Here is a 20,041-nt window from a genome sequence, read left to right as displayed (position 1 = left end):
GCCCAGCATGGGAAGGAGTTGCTGTAAAGTCAGCATTTTGAATTTTTGCACAATGAGAAAAGTGTTGAGCGGACAAACCCAGTATAGGTCTCCATTGCTTTTCTTGGAACAAGGAACAGTCTTGAATAGAATCCCTGGCCTTGTTCCTGAGGAGGAACCTTTTCTATTGCTTTTATTTGTAACAGCTTTGAAACTTGTACGAGTGCCTCTGCCCTTTGATTTTGTGGCAGGTTTGGCATGGCTTGTCTCGTTGGTAAGGTATGGAAGTGGAACCTGTAACCTTGGTCTACTATGTCCAGAATCCATTTGTCCTTGGTTAAAATGTGCCAGTTCTTTGAGAATAAGGATAATTTTCCGCCTAGAGGTGCTTCTCTTTGAGCCTTGGTTGGCGGAGTGAAAGTCAAGTCATTGTGATTGTCCCTGTGGTGCAGTTGAACTCCCTGCGCCACTTCTCTGATTTGGAGGTTGCCATTGGCGGCCCCTGTAAGAGCCTTGGTATTGCCCTCTACCTCGAGCATGCCTGTTTTTTCCCCTTTGAAACTTGTCAGTGTCTGGAAAGGAGATCATACTTTAGCAACATCAATACACAGGAAATTCCCACAATATAACACCTTGCTTCATGCTACCAGCTCTCACCCCCGCCACATCATCAGCAACATTCCAAAGTCACAATATTTGCGGTTGAAAAGGATTTGCTCTACGGAAGCTGAATATTCTACACAAACACAAGAACTTACAAAAAGATTTGTGGACAGAGGATATAATCCTAATCATCTAACCAATACGGCCAAACAAATCCAAGCCAGGGGAAGATCGGATTTATTAAAGTATAACAGATTACAGGATGATACCACGCAAGGTAGACAGCCCATTAGATTAGTCACCACGTATGGTAACACCACATCCTGGTTTAGACAAATTGTTAGTAAACATTGGGATATACTACAGTCAAATCCATTTCTTAATGACATTCTCCCTGACACCTGTGCTTTTTCTTATCGAAGGGGACGCACTATTCAATCTCAACTAACACATTACAAAAGGTTTACACCAGTCACTAAATTACAAACACTTTTTGGTGATGTCTTAGTGGGATGTTATCCATGCGGACATTGTAGTGCATGTCAATACATTTGTAAAAGCAAAGAATTCACCAGTAAAAACACCCCCAAGGTCTACAATATCAATATCTTTGCTAATTGCAGCTCTGACTGGGTGATTTATTTGGCCCAATGCACATGTTCTGCCTTTTATGTTGGGCAGACCTCTAGACCCATCAGAATTAGGATCAGTGAGCATTTAAGTTCCATAAGGAATAGGAGGATTACTAATGCTTTATACAAATAGTCAATATCACACAGGAGCGTCATTTAGGTTTGTCATCATAGACAAAATTCAACTTCACAGAAATTTCAAGATGGGTTGGCATACTAAACTTAATAACATGGAAAACAAGTGGATTACTACTCTTGGGGCTTTTTTTAAGCCAGGATTAAATGAATATGAAGTACATGATGGTTCTTCCAAATAATTATTTTAACATTGGTATTAGCCTCAGGAGGGTATGCCGCTGAAAGACTAAAAACAGATTGTTAGCTATTATAAATATTCATGTTATCAACCTTAAACCACATTATAGTTAAACTATGCAAATTCATTTCATTTTTGCCTCAGAGTCCTGTAAAATATACAATTAATATTTTGGCTGTATATTATACAAGTCATTTATATTATAACATGAACAATTTGCATTTATAGATAATTAAGTTTAAATTTTCAGGATCTCATAAGTATGCTGTTTAAAATATAAATATATTAATATATTTTTGCTGTATATGTCCTAACTTTTCACTGAAATAGTATCCATCAAACAAGTTTTGTTAGGATGATACCACTTTAACACAAAGGTATATTAAGAGTACCAGGATGTTAAGGTGTTTGTCTAGCAACTGTTTTGTGTAATTGAAAAAGTCACATTGAGAAAGGCTACATTAGCTGAAACCAGTTTGTGCAATTTAATGGAAGGTTGCTTTTTAGCCACCTTTGAATAAACATTCATTTGGATTTGAATCCTGTTGCTGAGTGTGCTGGCCCTTTTTTGGTTTTGGTATAGAGTGTCTGGAAAGGACCAATTCCTGCTGAATCTAGGTGGCTGAACCTGGAGGAAATCCTTGACTGTCTGTACTGATTTAGCCTTTTCCTCAATAGACTTCAACACATCCTGTGCATTAGCACCAAAAAGCTTCTGTTTTTCCAGAGGTGCATCTAGGAGCTTTACTTTAACATGGTCTGGCAGTGGCTGTTCTTTCAACCAAGCATGTCTACGTATAACGGCCCCTGTCATAGCTGACCTACATGAAGCTTCCAATGCATCATAACCACACTGAAGAAAATGATTGCTAACCTGCTGAGTGTTATGAACCAAATCCTGCAATGCGTTTCTATCTATAGGCTCAGGAGAGGCTAGCTTTTTCTGAAAATCATCCATTAAGTAATCCTGGTACTGAAACATATGAAAGAGACAGTTAAGTGACCTCATGGCAAGGGTGGAAGAGGTATAAACTTTTTAGCCCCATCTATCCAGGGACCTTGATTCCCTGTCTGTGGGCAAAGGGTTTTTGGCAGAGGAAGTAGCCACTCCTTTGGGCCCCTGAGAAACAGTTTCTAGAGATGAGAAATAGTTTCTAGAGATCCACAGAGTGGGCCTTAAAGAGATGCTTGTGAGTTTCAGGAACCCTGTAATATCTGTCTGGCTTGACAGGAGCAGGAGGGAGAGAATCAGGGGAAGCACTGGAGTCTGAGTATACATCATCCAAGACATCCAACACTGGAGGAATAGCTAATGGTCTGTGCTGGGGTAACTTGAGGAAGGTACGTAGCCTTTTCCTGGTGTAAGAAAATTCCTGGCCCTGCCACTGAAAATGTTCTCTCATGGAGTGGAGAACTTCTCCGAAAGAAATATCCTCTGGAGGAGAGGCAGAAGGAATTGATTCCTCAGCATCAGAGTCCTCGTAGGCCTGGAAGGATTCTTCCTGGGTATCTGAGTGCTCTGAATCCCTAGAAGCTTCATCTGAGGAGAGGGTATCTGGCTGTTCTGTCCTAGGCCTTTTATCCGCAGGAGGCTGAGAACCTCTGTCTGGGTGCGACTGAGAACCTCTGATTAGAGAGATTAGATCTGCAGCTAGGGTCATGATCTGTTTATCAGAAGAAAGGCTCTGGGAAATAGTTTTAGGAGGATGGGCCTTAGCCTGGCTGGCAGCCTTAGCACGTGTGTAGGCCTTGATGGACATGGAAACCAGAGGCCTAGCTGCCCCATGTGCAGGAGTAACTTTATCCACTGGTATGGTGTCAGGTAATTCTAGAGCTTCGGTTTTGGGAGGAAAATCAACAACCGGCACCGGGGAAACCTCCGGGACAGAAGTACGCGGTAAAGCGGTGTCGTCAGCCTGGAGCGGTTGAATTACCGCCTCCGAAGAGGCCGATGCACTCGCGGTAGGCTAAGGCATGGTATCTGTGGACGACGCGGGCCGAGGATGTCGGTCCTGGTCCTTACGCTTTTTGGAAATATGTGCTGTCTGTTGTTCCGACAGCATGATATAAGCGTAATTTTTGCCAAAAAAGTCTTCGGCAAATTGTGCCTGGCGCCTGAGTGTGCGCTTATTAAAGCAAGCACAGGCAGCACAGGCCGAGACGTCGTGGTCTGGGCCCAGGCAGGGAAGGCAGTATGAGTGGAAGTCCTTATGAGGTATTTGTTTACCACAAGACAAACAATTGTTATCCTTTTCAATTTTTTCTGACATCAGCTGAGGCAAGAAAAATGTTGCCCAACGGGGTACTTAGCTTTTTGATGACTTCGGTAACTGAAAACACAGGAGCTGACCGACCGGCACTTGCGAACTGCTTCTGCTTCGGGCACCGCGCGGCAAGAAAGACTGAAGATGGCTTCGGCGGATGCCTTTATACCCCAGCCACTCTGACGTCGGGGAGTAGGTGACATCGGCCGACGCCGGACCCGGACTTTGGAATCCGGCCGACCGAAGGGCTGCCTGAGGCAGGACAACCCATATGTCAGGACTGCAGTTGCATTCTTGAAGGACAACCGGCACAGAGCTGGCCTCCGGTACCAAAGTAACCGGTGGGGCAGTGTCGGTCTGTAGCGGTTGTGAAACCGGCTCAGAAGAGACACAGACACTCGCGGTAGGCCTAAGCGTGGTGTCGGCCGAGACCACGGACCGCGGGTGTCGGTCCTTATCCTTCCGTTTTTTTAGGTAAATGTGTTGTCAGAAGCTCCGACGGCATGATACAACAGAAATCTTCCCCAAAATAATCCTGTGCAAACTGACAGACGCCTAAGAGTGCGTTTATTGAAAGAAGCACAAGCTGTACAGGCAGAGACGTTGTGTTCTGGGCCTAGGCAGGGTAAGCAGTACGAGTGGAAATCCTTATGAGGTATTTGTTTCCCACAAGTTAAACAATTATTAACTTTTACAATTTTATCTGACATCGGCTGAGGCAAGAAAAGGTCCCCAACGGGGTACTTAGCTTTTTTGAAGACTTCAGTAGCTGAAAACACAGGAGCTGTCCGACCGGCACTTGCGAACTGCTTCTGCTTTGGGCGCCGCGCGGCAAGAAAAACTGAAGATGGCGTCGGCTGACGCTTTTATACCCCAGGCGCTCTGACGTCAGAGAAAGGGCGACATCAGCCGACGCCGGACCCAGACTTTGGAATCCGGCCGACCGAAGGGCTGCCTGAGGCAAGACAACCCATATGTAAGGACTGCAGTTGCATCCTTGAAGGACATCTGTACTATGTTCATCGTGTTTCACTGTTGCAGTCACTACTCGAGTTGAATCCCAAAGCTGAGGAAGGGTGGCTGGGCTAAATTGGAGTAGGAGAGGCTATGAGGCCCTGCAGAACTGTAGTGGCGAAGCCTGCTCTGGACTTAGGCAAGTGGTAGTGCTTTGTAAAGGTGTGCACTGAACTCCAAGTTGCAGCCTCTAAGATTTCTTTGGTTGGTACTCCCCTGAGGAAGGCTGAAGTGGCTGCTGCTCTGGTGGAATGAGGCCTAATGCCCTTAGGCACTGGTTTGCCATGTTGAGAATAGCAGAAACGGATGCAATGGCCTATCCATTTAGAAATAGTCTGTTTTGAGATCGCCTTTCCTTGTGATCCTGCAGCATGAGACACTAAAAGTTGCTCAGTTTTTCTGAAAGCTTTAGTTCTGTCCAAGTAGAAGCGTAACTGCCTGTGTACGTTCAAAGAGTGCAGAATTTTCTCACCCTTGTTCTGTGGATTTGGGTAAAAGGTAGGCAAGTGAATGGTTTGATTGAGGGCCACACTGGACACCACACCTTAGGCATAAAAGTTGGTTTGTTCTCAGAGAAACCCTGTCTGGATGAAAAATGATGAAAGGTTCCACAGCCATGAGTGCTTGTAACTCCGAGACTCGCCTTACAAAGGTAATGGCTAGGAGCAGAGCTGTTTTCCAGGATAAGAATTTAATATCCGCTGTTGATGCTGGCTCGAAAGGAGGCAGTGTGAGTTTTTCCAAAACAGAATTGAGGTCCCAGGCCGGAATTGGTGCTCTCCTTGGAGGCCTGATGTTTTTGGCCCCTCTGAGGTACTGCCTTATTAAAGGATGAGAAAAGATAGGTGGTTCCGTATTGTAATGTGCAGAAATGGCAGAGGCATGAATCTTAATTGATGAGAAAGGCCTTTGTTCAGCATCTCAGTCAGGTATTGTAAAATCTGAGGAATGTTTGGTACAGACGTGTCAATGCCTTGTTCCTGATTCCAAGCACAGAATCTCTTCCATTTTTCAGCACAAGATTTTCTGGTACTGGGCCTCCTGGCCTCCAAGATAGCATCCATAACAGTTTTTGAAAGAGGAGTGTTCTGAATGGCTACATTATCCGCCATGCTGCCAGATTAAGGTCCTGAGTTGGCTGTGCAGGATCTGATTGTTTTGTTGGGTCAGCAAGTGAAGTTTGAGGCAATATCTGTGCTGGACCTTGAGACAAGCTCTTTAGGATTGGGCACCATTACTGGCCTGGCCAATCTGGTGTAATCAGAATCATTTTTGGCTTCTCTTGTCTGACCTTTAGGAGTACTCTGGGAAGGAGAGGTAGTGGGGGAAAGCATTTTTCCAGCTGAATGACAGAGCGTCCAATTTCCATGCTTGATTGTGGTAAATCCTTGTGCAAAATCTCTGCAACTGACAGTTGTGAGGGGAGGCAAATAGATCTATCTCTGGGCATCCCCATTTCCTTATCATCCTGAAGACTTGTGGCTCCAATTTCCATTTGTGGAGATCCATGAGGTTTCTGCTTAGTTCGTCTGGAGAGTATTTGTTTTTCCTGGCAGGAATTGTGCTTGCAGGTGAACTTGAAAGGCCAATGCTGTGTCCCGTAAGGTCATTGCTTGCCTGCAGAGGGGATAGGAATGAGTACCTCCCTGCTTATGTACCACATGACCGTAGTGTTGTCCGTCTTGATCAGTAATTGTCCTGGATGAAGCAGGTCCTTGAAAGCTGTCAGGGCATTTTGAACAGCTAGCATCTATTTTTGATTGATGTGAAGATGCATCTGGTTTGCAGGCCATGTGCTCCGAATACATTTTCCTGCCATATGGGGCCCCAGGCATAATCTGATGCATCCGTTGTCGTGTCTGTCTGGCTGTGGGTAAACTGAATGGCAAACCTTTGTTGTGGTGACAGGCTTCTGCCCACCATCGAAACTCCTGTTGTAGGCAGGGAATGAGTGCAATTATTGTCTCCAGGCTGTGGCAATGCTGAGTCCAAACACTTTTCAGATACCATTGTAGTTTCCTCATATGCAGTCTGGCATATGGAATTAGTAGAATGCAGGATGCCATAAAACCCAAGGCCTGCAGGATTTTCCTTGCAGATAAGTGGGTTTTTGTTGCCAATTTCTTGAAGTAGTCAGTTGTTTTTGCTTGTCTGGCGTGAAATAAGCCATCTGGGCAGTTGTATTTAAGCTTGCACCCAGGAATATTATCTCAAGAGGGCACTAGTTTTGATTTCTTTTCGTTTACTGTGTACCCTAGGCCAATTAGTAATCTTTTTACAAACACCAGATGCTTTAGAAGTGTGTCTTTGTTCTCTGCTTGAATTAGGCAGTCGTCCAAGTAGGGGTATATTAGAATTCCTTTTTGTCTGCAAAATGCAATTACTGGTGCCAAGCATTTTGTAAACACCCTGGGCGCAGCAGATAAGCCAAAGGGCAGTGCAGAGAATTGGTAATGCATTGAGCCAGCTATGAATCTGAGTTATCTTCTGCAAGATTGTCTGATTGGGACATTCAGGTATGCCTCTTTTAGGTCCAAAGTTACTAGCCAAGCCCTCTTGCCCAGAATGGGCAGTAGCTGCTGAAGAGTCAACAGCTTGAATTTTGGAACTTCCAGAAACTATTTAGTATAGACAGTTCCAGAATTGGTCTCCAGGTTTTGTCCTTCTTGGGTACTAGGAAAAGTCTAGAGTAAAATCCTTGCACCTGCTCTTGTTGAGGTACTTGCTGAATGGCCCTCATGTCCATGAATGCTGTAATTTGTTTTTGTACCTCTCCCCTTTGATTGGGTGGCAGGTCTGGCCTGCCCTTTGACCTTGGTAGTGTGTGAAAATGGAACCTGTAGCCTTGGGACACTATGTTCAGAACCCATTTGTCTTGGGTAAACCTTTGCCAATTTGATAAAAAAAAGTGCTAGTCCCCCCCCCCCCAAGGGGCTGTCAAAAGAAAACTGCTTGGAACTGGTAGAGGAAAGTCATTGGGACCGTTTCCTGTAAGGCTGTGATTTGTCTTCTCTGCTTTTGGAGGTAGAAGCATCCCATTGTTTAGGCCTGTATGACCCTTGGGGCTGAGATCTGCCTCTGGGATGCCTGTATCTGCCTCTTTGTGGTCTGTCTGAGATGGAAAGGACCAATTTTTAGAAGGCCAGTTCCTGCTAAATCTAGGTGGCTGTACCTGTAAGAAATCCTTGACTGTCTGCATGGATTTTGCTTTATCCTCCATTTTTTTTCAACACCTCTTCTGCTTTAGTACCAAACAAAGTATCATGCTGTAATGGTGCATCTAATAATTTTCCTTTAGCATGACCAGGCAGATTTTGTTCCTTTAACCAAGCATGCCTTCTAATAACAGTACCTGTAACAGTGGCCCTGCAAGAGGCCTCCAGTGAATCATAACCACATTGCAAAGTATGCTTTCCCACTTGTTCAGTTGCATGCAATAAATCCTGCAATTCCTTGTTCCCTGAACATTCAGTATTTGTCAACATTTTCTGTTTAAGTAGTAACATTAAATATTGCTGACATTTAAGCATATGAAATTAACAATTCAAAGCCCTTACAGCCAGGGTGGCAGAAGTGTATACCCCCCCATCTGTCTAGAGCCCTAGAATCCCTATCAGAGGGGACAGGGTTTTTTTGCAGTGGACGCTTTAACCCCCTTGGGACCCTGAGATATAGTTTCTGGGTCAGCAGCGGGGTTTTTATATAGAAATTTATGAGAATCCGGGACCCTGTAGTGTCTGGCTTAGCAGGCGCAGGGGGTAAAAAGAGTCAGGGGACAGTCCGGACTCTGAAAATACATCTACAATGTCTAGAACAGGTGGAATGGCAAGGTGTCTGTGCTGAGGAAGAAGCAGGAAGTCTGTGCCTTTTCTTAGACTCAGAATACTCTTGGCTCTCCCAGTGGAAATGCTCCCTCATAGTATGCAGTGTTTCCCCAAAAGAATAGTCCTCAGGAGGAGAAGCTGAAGGAAAGGATTCTTCAGCATCAGAATCTTCATAGGGAAGCATGGAGTAATCCTGTTCAGAAGAGGAATCTGAGGAAATAGATACCTGATCAGAAGAATCATACTCTGTCTCTTGCCTAGGCCTCTTATCAGGAGGGGGATGGGAGCCCCTGATCAAAGTAATTAGGCCTTTGGCCATTTTGAGCATCTGTTTTTTAGGCATGGAAGTCTGAATAGGAGAATGCTGTACTTGTTTCTTTGTCTTTAGAGCTGCTTTAGTCTTTGAAGCGGAGGATGGCTTAATATATAGAAGACACCCTCAGAGGCCGATGCCTGCTCAGCGGCTCCGGACCCATCTGAGGGATTGATTTCAGAGTGTCCAATACCTTGAGTTTCCAGAGGCCGTCGGCTCCACGTGGGAGTCAGTAGCGGGCGCCAGGGGCTGCGAAAGCGCCTCACTGAGAACCGGTGACTTACCTAGAAGAGGCTTTGTCGTCTGTTTTGGACCTCGGATGCCTATCCTTGTCCTTGCGTGTTTTGTAAACTCCGGTTGTCGGCTGTTCCGCCGGCATTACATAATTAAATCTTCGGCCAATGAAATGCAAAATTGAACAGACTAACATTCTTAGTTGAATCTAGCACAAAACCTACAGCTAGCAACGTTGTGATCAGGGCCTAAGCAAGGAATACAGTAAGTGAAAATCCTTATGAGGTATTTGCTTCCCACAAGAAATACAATTAACTTTTTCTGACATCTGTCTGGAGCAAGAATAAAAGTTTCCCCAATGGGGTACTTGGCTTTAATTAAGACTTCGGTTCTGAAATTCAGATTTGAAAATCTCAGGAGACTGCCAACCGGCACTTGCGAACTGCTTTTGCTTCGGGCACCGCGCAGCAAGAAAGACTGAAGAAAATGGCGTTGGCTGCATCTTTCATACCCCTGGCGCACTGATGTCAGGGAAGAGGCGACATCAACCGACGCTGGACCTAGACTTTGCAATTCTGGCCAACTGCGGGTAGCCTGCCAGCAGGATAACCCAAGAGTAATGACTGCAATAGTGAAACACGAACATCTGCTTGCCCCTCTTGTAAATTTGCATTTCGATACTCCTCCTGGGCCCATCTCATTCGCTCAAAAAAAAAAGTGTTTGCACTTATTTCATCTGCTTTTACTGTAGTTGTTTCTTCCTACTTTATTTTGCTTTTGCGTCATCTTAAAAGTACTCAATTGTATTTATTACTGCTTGGTGTAACTATCACTGTAAGCCTTTTGATTTAAACACTTAAGCTTCAGACCAGTTTTACATTAAGGTTGTGGTCTGCACTGTTGTGGCAGGAGAGGTAGCTTACATCCTTCTAAGTTGGGAACTGCCGATTGAAGGCTCAGTGTCTGTTAACCTAAAAGTGTATTTGTTCTGGATTAAGCACTTGAGCTTCGGGTCAGCTATTTTACATTAAGAGTTAAGGTTTGTGGTCTACACTCTTGTGGGAGGAGAGGCTGGACTCTGCCCTTCTGACCTGGGAATTTCTGGTTAAAGGCTTATAGTGCCTGCATATTTGAACTGTTTCTTAATGAAATTGGTGCGCCTTGTTTGCTGTAGCATAGACTAGGTCCAGGCCTGCTGAATCTAGCTTTGTTTGTATAACTTGAGCACTAATCCAGGCCTTTTTTGGAGAAGGTTCCCCTGCATCTCAGTGGCAAGAGTGTTCAGTTAGAACTTGCCCGATTGAAGACTACAGCGGTTTTAAGTGTATTTTTTTTTTTTTTTACTGTTTTTGCCTTATCTTTTCAAAACAAAAAAAAAGTTTCCTTGTTTCCCACCTTTCTAAGCTAGCATAGTCCAGTTTTCAGGCTAGTGCTGAATTCAGGGCTGTTACAATTTTTCTGAGTTGCCCATACCTTACTTGGATAGAGGGAGGTTTCTCTGTTCACCTGACACAGAGGGAGCTTTGAGCAGTGGTTCCAGCCAGAAGTTATAGGCCATTTTGGGCTAATTTCTCTTTCATTTCCCTGCTGTAAAAAACGCGTTTGCATGGTTTTCACATCCAGGCAGCGCCAGTTAGCTAGAGCTAAATTTATCCGGCTCCACCAAGTCTCCTCGTAAGTTTTTCCCTTGAAAGTAGTCTTTCAACCCAAGCACTTAAAAAGCATCCTACAGTCCAGCACTTGCTCAGACCTAATATACCCCGACACTTGATTGCCCAGCAGGGCTAGGATCATTATTCACCCCTCACCAACCAAGAGACTAAGCATCTCACCCTACTATTCAGGCATGACCAAAGAGCAATTTCAGGTATACTCTCCAGTCCAGCTGGTGAACCTGGATATCCTGAGGCAATGTTACAAATGCCTCATGTACACAACCCCTCTCCTCCTACCACAAAACATTAACATGCGAGAGATACAATTATATAGCTAAACTGGAGGCTAAGCTCTCTCCACCAAAGACTGGAACTGGCAGTCATGAGGAGGTCAACACTTGCACCACACCTCCAGCCTCAGACAGACATACTAAATCAGCACTGGCAAAAATACACAAATACACAATCATACTCGGAGGCTCTAAATAAAAACCTGCAAAAGCTTCACAGACCTCCAAAGCAGACATGCAAAAAACCTGCACCTGTCACAAACCAAACACATAAAACACAAAATCAGTGTGCCACACAATCATAGCCCTTAAGGCGAAATAACATTCCTAACACACTAGTAATAGGCAAATCTATAGTCAGGCAACACAGACGTCCCACTCACTAGGCTGGACAAGAAAGTTAATGTTAGCTGCCTGTTGGGAGCCAGAATCCACCACATAACACAAGCACTTGGGTCACCCCAGAACAAGTACAAATCATTGTTCATGTTGGTGTGAATGATCTGAGACGTACCTCCCTGGATTACATGAAAAGAGACATGGAAGAGCTCGCTGATCATGTAGCCCAGGCAGGTATGGCCCTGACCGTAGCATCCTACCCTCACCAAGAATGATACCGCAGTATAAAGAAAAAAAAAGATCAATTTCAACAATTGGCTAAGCTTCTGGTGTCATTCAAAAGAGATCCAGTGTCTCGTCAGCCTGCGACATGCTCGACAAGCCTCGTTGCTTCGCAAGAGACAGCTTGCACCTGTCACCCCTAGGCTTTCAAATACTGACCAAGGCTCTTGCTGCCCACATTGTGCCTTTTTTAGGCAAGGCTCAAAAGTCAAACCCATCTCTGTAAACAGCACAGATAAAAAAAAAAATGAGGGTTATTCTCAACGCCAGGAGTTTAAATCTCAAAATGCACGCACTCGAAGCACTCCTCAGTAAGGAGAACGTCGACAACTGCGCAGTAACTGAAACCTGGTTCAAGACTCCACAGAGCACCCCAGCACTACTGGGCTACAACTCATACCATACATTTCGGCCACAGAACATGGACCGAAACACAAAAGGAGGGGGTGTACAAATATTCATCAAGGATACCTACACCTCCAAGTTAGTGGCGCAGCATACCACCTCCAAGATCATCCATGTGCAACTAACAGGCAAATCGTCAATGCAAATTGTGGCCTGCTACAGATTCCTTCCATGACCCAGGACCACCACCCCACCTTTCTGGAGACACTGGAAAACATGAAGGTCCTACCAAATACCCTGATATTGGGCAATGTCAATTACCCTACTGTTAACTGGGAAAACTACTCAAGTACAAAGTCCCAGGTCCAGCGCTTCCTGGAATTTATCAACTCAAATGCCCTGGATCAGTTGGTAAACTCCCCTACCAGAGGTGAAAACATATTGGATCTGGTCATCACCAACATGGGCAATAGGTGTTCCACACCGGTCGTCAATAAGTCACTGGTTAGATCAGACCATAAACTAACAACTCTGGATGTCCACACCACACCACACCACCTCCAACAAAGGAAACCACAGTGAAAAACTTTTCTATAGCAAACTTCACCTAACTTAAGGCAGAGGTGGTAAGTTTCACAGCCCCCACGCTAAAGAATAACAAGTACCCAAGATGCAGAAACCTTTAAAAATGCACTCTATGAGCACCTACAAGAATGCATGGATCATGCCATCCCTAGCAAAACCAAGACTCATTCCCCTAAGGGAAGCAAAACAGTCTGGTGGACCCCTGCCATAAAACAGGCTATATAACAGGAGGAAACTAGTTCAGAAAAAAAAGCAAATCCCAAGAAGGAAAGACATCCCTGATCAGTTTTAGTAAGAAACTAAGGTCCCTCAAAATCATCCAAGGCTAACTTTGAAAGAAAAATAGCCAAGGATTCGAAAGATAACCACAAAGCCTTCTTTAGCTATGTCAAGAATCTAAGTGGCAACTCACAGATATGCTCTGAGCTACTACAAAATAGCACAAAATATACTGAACCCACTATTGCCAAAATCCTGGAAGATGGATTCAGTGAAAGCTTCACCCGCCTCTCACCCGCAAAAGGGCTCAAAACAGTACCGGAAAAGTGTAGTGTCCCAGAAATCACAGAAGCACAGGTGAAAGCCCTTTCAAAAGCCAATAGGAAAGCGTCAATGGGGCCAGATGGTTTCCCAGGCTGCACCTTGCACGAACTACAGAACGAACTAACCCCCCACCTAAACACACTGTTCAACTTCAGCCTCTCCACAGGCTACGTGCCCATAGAATGGCACACAGCAACGGTTATTCCGTTCCACAAAGGAGGGGCCACAACTGACCCTGGTAACTATTGCCCTATAAGCCTGACTAGCCTGGTCTGCAAAGCTATGGAGCGCATAGTCATGGAACTCATTAACAAAGACATTGGGAACCTCCAAACACTTGACCTGACCCGGTTCGGCTTTAAGGGCAGATCATGCCAAATAAACCTGGTTGACTTCTTCAAAACAGCCAGCAAGGTCATAGAGGAGGGGAAGGTAGTTCACACAGCCTACTTTGACCTCGCCAAGGCTTTTGACACCATTTTCCCACTCTGGAATTATAGAAAAACCCACCAGCCTGAACATAAACCCCTATGTCACGAGATGGGTTGTCAACTGGCTTACAGACAGAACTCACACAGTAGGAATAGCGGGCTCCAGGTCCGACTCTAAACCGGTCACAAGTGGTGTCCCACAAGGCTCAGTCCTGGGACCCGTACTGTTCGGCATATACTTCTCAGAAGTACAGGCAAACAAAGGATGACTATGGCTAACCAAGTTTGCCGATGACTGCAAACTGGGAGCCATAATTGACTCTCTGGCTGACACGGACATTCTCCAAAAGGACCTTACTGAGACAGACACCTGGTGTCAAAGTCATGGTCTCAAGCTAAACGCCAAAAAATGCATAGTCATCCTGTTTGGGAAAAACAAAACACCCATGAATTACCACATAGGTGGCAGCCCCCTTAATACAGAAGAGGTAATAAGAGATCTGGGCACCCAGGTAGACAGTAATCTCTCCTTTGACAATCATATTGCCAAAGTAGTTAGGAAATCCTTCTATGTAGCCCATCTAATTACTAAAGGGTTCACATCTAGAAATAAAGATGTTATAGTGCCCCTCTACTCGTCACTCATCAGACCCATCATAGAGTACAATGCCCCATTTGGGATGTACCTCACAAGACACTTCCAACAGCTGGAAAGACCACAAAAGTACCTCACCTAGAGGATTACTGGCCTCAAACATATGTCCTATGCAGCCCGACTAGAAAAACTCCAGCTGTACTCAGTGGCATATCGCTTACTCAGAGGTGATCTCTGCCTGACTTACAAAGCCATGTCCAACTCAGAACTGAGGGACATGCTCCACCTAAAAAAAATCCAAGTCACTGCGAGCCACTTGCTCTAGTGAGCTAAACCTCGACACGACAATAAATAGAACATGCTGGAGGGATAGATTCCTGTCAGACACTCCCCATGCTTTGGAACAAAATTCCTAACTACATTAGGCAGAGCCCCCTCACTTAACACTCTACAAAAGAAACCTTGACGAGTGGAAGGGCAACAGAAAACACACCCCTGGGATCACTTCACTGGGTCTTCTTGACAGAGCCTCAGTTAAATCAATGGGGCGGCAAAAGCTGACACTCTGGCTAGGCTTATAAATGCCCTCGGCCAGATAGTCTAGTACCTACCTATGAACCTAAATACATGTAATATATTACCGATTTAGAAATGGTTTGCTCTGAAATAGCCTTCCCCTCTGCCCCTGCAGCAAATGCCACCAGCAGTTCAGATTTCCTTTGAGGTTTAGTCCTGTCCAAGCAGAATCTAAGTTGTCTGTGTACATCCAAGGAATGTAGTATCCGTTCCCCTTTATTCTGTGGATTGGGAAGGAAGGTTGGCAAATGAATGGACTGATTAAGAACCACACTGGACACCACTTTGGGCTTGAAGGATGGTTTGGTTCTGAGGGACACCCTGTCCGCATGAAAGATGATGAAAGGCTCCACTGCCATAACGGCCTGTAATTCAGATACCCTTCTTGCTGAAGTGATTTCCAAAAGGAAGGCAGTTTTCCAAGAAAGAAATTTTAAGTCTGCAGTAGCAGCTGGCTCGAAAGGACGTAGAGTGAGTTTCTCCAAAACAAAGTCAAGGTCCCAGGTTGGGGCTCTCCTGGTTGGTCTCAAACATTTGGTCCCTCTGAGGAACTGATTGAGCAGTGGATAAGGGAAGAGAAGAGGTTCTGTGTTATGAGCTGAAATGGCTGAGGCGTGAATTTTGATGGAGAAAGACAGGCCCTTGTGAAGCATCTCAGTTAAGTATTGTAAAATCTGAGGTAAACTGGGCACTGCTGTGCTCATCCCTTGAGATTGTGTCTGGAACCAGAATCTTTTCTATTTTTCAGCATAAGATTTTCTAGTACTAGGCCTCCTTGCCTCTAAAATGATATCCATCACAGGTTTACTGAGGGGATGGTAAAGGAAATATTATGTAATTAGCCAGGCTGCTAGGTTCAGTGTTAGAAGCTGAGGGTGCAGAATCTGGTTCTCCTGCTGAGGCAACATGGAAGGTGTCAGAGGCAGGTGCCATGGAGAGAAAGTAGTTTTGTACCTACCATAAATGTAGATGTTAGAGTGTACACACTGCTGCAGTCATTACACTTGGGTTATCCTGCAGTCAGGCGGTTCCCCAGTCGGCCTGAGTTCCAAAGTCTTGGTCTGGAATTAGTTGCTGTCACCTCCTCCCTGACGTCAGTGTGACAGGGGTATACAAGATGCAGCAGATGCCAATTCCTCAGTTTTTCTTGCCCCAGATGTCAGGTGCCCCCAAATAGGTAGGCAATTCAAATTGCTAATAAAACATACATAAGAAAAGCAAACAACTTTCAGTTACCAGCAAATACTCCCCATAGGTAGTAAAGGGTAGAAGACCTAGGTACATACCAGCAAGAAAGAGGGGAAGGAGGGAGGGTAACCTGGACTGCAGCAGTGTGTACACTCTAACATCTACATTTATGGTAGGTACAAAAAGTACAGTTTTGTACCTACCATAAATGTAGATGTTCGAAGATCCACATTGCTGCAGTCCTTACACTTGGGTAGTCCGCTGTCCTCGGTCGGCCCGAATATCAAAGTATAAGGCTGACGTCGGTCAGGGCGCATTTGACTGACGCCAGGACGTCAGGGTACAAATGCGCATGACCGACGTCATATCCTCAGTCTTTTCTTGCCCCAGATGTCAGAAGACCCTAAAAATAAAGGTCAAAACCAAAAGACAGCAAACAACCAACCAACCACCCTTGCACTAACTATATGTACAATATATACACTATACACAATATGTACAACCCAACCCACACAACCACCTCTAACTACAGAGGGGAAGGAGGGAGGGTAAAATTGGACTGCAGCAATGTGGATCTTCGAACATCTACATTTATGGTAGGTACAAAACTGTACTATGTTCTTCATCTCACATTGCTGCAGTCCTTACACTTGGGTAGAATCCCAAAGCAGAGGTAAGGGAGGATGGCTAACTACAAGGAAGCAGGAGCCGCCAAAATGCCCTGCAAAACAGCAGTGGCAAAACCAGCCCTGGACTTAGAGTAAAGTGGCAGGTGATAATGCCTAGAGAAAGTATGCACAGAACTCCAAGTAGCTGCCTCCAAAATATCCTTGGTTGCCACTCCCTCAAAAGCTGTTGAAGTGGCAGTAGCCCTAGTGGAATGAGGCCTAATCCCAGCTGGAATCTCCTTGCCATGATGGGAATAACAGAAAGCAATGCAAAACCCAATCCACTTAGAAATAGTTTGTTTTGACACAGGCTTGCCCTGAGAACTCAAAGCAAAAGAAACAAACAACTGCTGAGACTGCCTGAACCCTTTAGTTCTGTCCAAATAATAACGCAACTGCCTGTGAACATCTAAAGTGTGCAAAATCTTTTCCCCTTTATTTTGGGGATTTGCATAAAAAGTAGGCAAATGAATAGTTTGGTTTAAAGCCACACTAGAAACCACCTTAGGCATAAAGGAAGGATTAGTACGTAATGATACCCTATCCTTATGGAAAATCAAGAAAGGCTCAACCGCCATAAGGGTCTGTAATTCAGACACCCTCCTTGCAGAGGTAATGGCCAATAAAAAAGCAGTCTTCCATGATAAATATTTCAACTCAGCAGTAGCTGCAGGCTCAAAAGGTTGTAGAGTGAGTTTCTCCAACACAAAATTGAGATCCCAAGCAGGAGCTTTTCGTGGGGGTCTTATATTCTTTGCCCCTCTAAGAAATTGCTTGAACAAAGGATGAGAAAACAATGGTGGGTCACAATCATAGTGAGCCGAAATTGCTGCAGCATGAACCTTAATAGAAGAGAAAGACAAACCTTTGTCCAGTAACTCAGTAAGATATTGAAGGGCCACACTCAAATTAGGCCCAGAAACATCAAAATCTTTTGCTGCACTCCAAAATAAAAATCTCTTCCATTTATCCGCGTACACTTTCCTTGTACTAGGCCTTCTAGCTTCCAAAATAACATTCAAAACTTGCTGAGGAAGTGGAGGCCCACTATGGTTCAAAACAGAATATGCCAGGCTGTTAGGTGCAGAGAGTGAAGCTTGACATTGAGCAAATGGCTGTCCTCCTGTGACAACATGTGTGGAATCGAAGGCAAAGGCCATGGAGGCTTCCGTACTAGACTTCTTAGTAATGGGTACCAGTGCTGTCGAGGCCAATCTGGAGCTATTAAAATCATCCTTGGCTTGTCCTGTCTGACCTTCAGAAGTACCTTTGGGAGGAGAGGCAGAGGTGGAAAGGCATACACATGAAGACTGCTCCAATTGAAAGAAAGAGCATCCACTCTCCAAGCTGTGGGATGAAACCTTTTTGTGCAAAACTTTGGCAGCTGATGGTTTAGCGGAGAAGCGAACAGATCTATGTCTGGAGTTCCCCATGACACTGTCAATTTCTGAAATACATGAGGATCCAATTTCCACTCGTGGGGATCCATAATTCATCTGCTCAACACATCTGCTAAGGAGTTCTGTGCTCCTGGCAGAAACCTTGTCTGAAGATTGAGCTGTAAACTGAGAGCAGTCTCCCACAAAATCATTGCTTGCCTGCATAGAGGATAAGAATGCGTTCCCCCTTGCTTGTTGATGTACCACATGACAGTTGTGTTGTCTGTTAGAATCAACACCTGTCCTGGAAGAAGGAATTCCTTGAAAGCTATATGTAGATGTTGTAGTCTGACAGGCCACTTGTTTTGTATCCACTTTCCATTTAGATGAGCTCCCCAAGCTTTGTCTGAGGCATCTGTCGTTAAAATCTGACTCGCCTCTGGCCGGGTCACAGAGAGTCCCTTGTTTAGGTGACATTCCTGAGCCCACCACAAAAATTCCTTCTGAATGCAAGGTATTATTTGAATGACAGTGTCCAGATCCTGGCAGTGCTGTGTCCATACATTTTTGAGATACCATTGTAGCTTCCTCATATGCAGTTTGGCATTGGGAAGCACCAGAATACAAGATGCCATGAACCCTAAGGCTTGAAGGACTGTCCTTGCAGTCAGCCCGGACCGATGAGAGAGTTGATGGAAGTAAAGGGATAGACTCTTTTGTTTGTCCGGGGTTAAAAAGGCCATCTGGGATGCTGTATTCAGTCTCACACCCAGAAAGCACATGTCTTGAGAGGGTACTAGACTGGACTTTATTTCGTTCACAGAATACCCTAGGCATCTTAGCACTGCTATCACATATTCCAAATGATGAAGAAGCTCTTCCCCTCCTTGAGCCAGAATTAGGCAGTCGTCCAAATAAGGATAGATCTGTATTCCTTTTAGTCTGAAGAAAGCTATCACTGGAGCCAGAACTTTCGTGAACACTCTGGGCGCAGTAGATAAGCCAAAGGGCAATGCAGAGAACTGATAGTGAGAAGTCCCAGCTCGAAAACGCAGATACTTTCTGCAACTGAGTCTGATAGGAACATGAAGGTAAGCCTCCTTGAGATCCAAAGTTACCATCCAATGATCTTTGCCCAGCAGAGGTAAAAGCTGCTGCAACGTCAACATTTTGAACTTGGGAATGTCCAGATAAGTGTTGAAGATAGATAAATCCAAAATTGGTCTCCACGTGTTCCCCTTCTTTGGTACTAGGGACAGGCGAGAATAAAATCCTAGGCCCACTTCTGGCAGAGGGACCGGCTGTATGGCCCCTAGTTGGAGCAACAGAGAAACCTGTTTGTGAGCCTCTATTCTTTGTTGAGGAGGAACGTCTGGCATGCCTTTGAAAGGAGGCAAGGTATGGAAATAAAACCTGTAGCCGTGGTGTATGATATCCAATACCCATCTGTCCTGGGTAATTAAACTCCAATTTTCTTTGAAAAGTGCCAACCTTCCTCCCAAAGGTGCTGCCAGACGAGCAGGCTCTGGCAGCTGAAAAGGTAGGTCATTGGGTCTGCTTACGAAAGGACTGACCCCTGCCCTCACCCGAAGCCTGTGCAGGAGAACTCCCTGTTCTAGGCCTGAAAGAGCCCTGAGCTCTGCCCTTACCACGTCTAGATCTACCCCTAGACTGGGAATCATAAGAAGGATACGTCCACCCTTTAGTAGGCCAATTTCTACTAAACTTTGGAGGCTGGACCTGCAAAAATCTTTAACAGTCTGCATAGACTTAGCCTTGTCTTCCATTTTCTTTAAAACTGTCTCAACAGGAGGACCAAACAACACGTCAGATTGTAAAGGAGCATCTAAAATCCTTGTTTTAACATGTTCAGACAAATTCTGATCCCTCAGCCAGGCGTGCCTGCGAAGAACTGACCCAGTGGCAGCCACCCTAGACGAGGCCTGTACAGCATCAAAACCACATTGCAAAGAATGCTTACCCACC

Source organism: Protopterus annectens, chromosome 1.part0 (assembly GCF_019279795.1).
Source record: "Protopterus annectens isolate FY-2018-M chromosome 1.part0, PAN1.0, whole genome shotgun sequence".
NCBI classification, from domain to species: Eukaryota; Metazoa; Chordata; order Ceratodontiformes; family Protopteridae; genus Protopterus; species Protopterus annectens.
The sequence above is the reverse complement of the archived record's forward strand: the minus strand, read 5'-3'. Positions refer to the sequence as shown.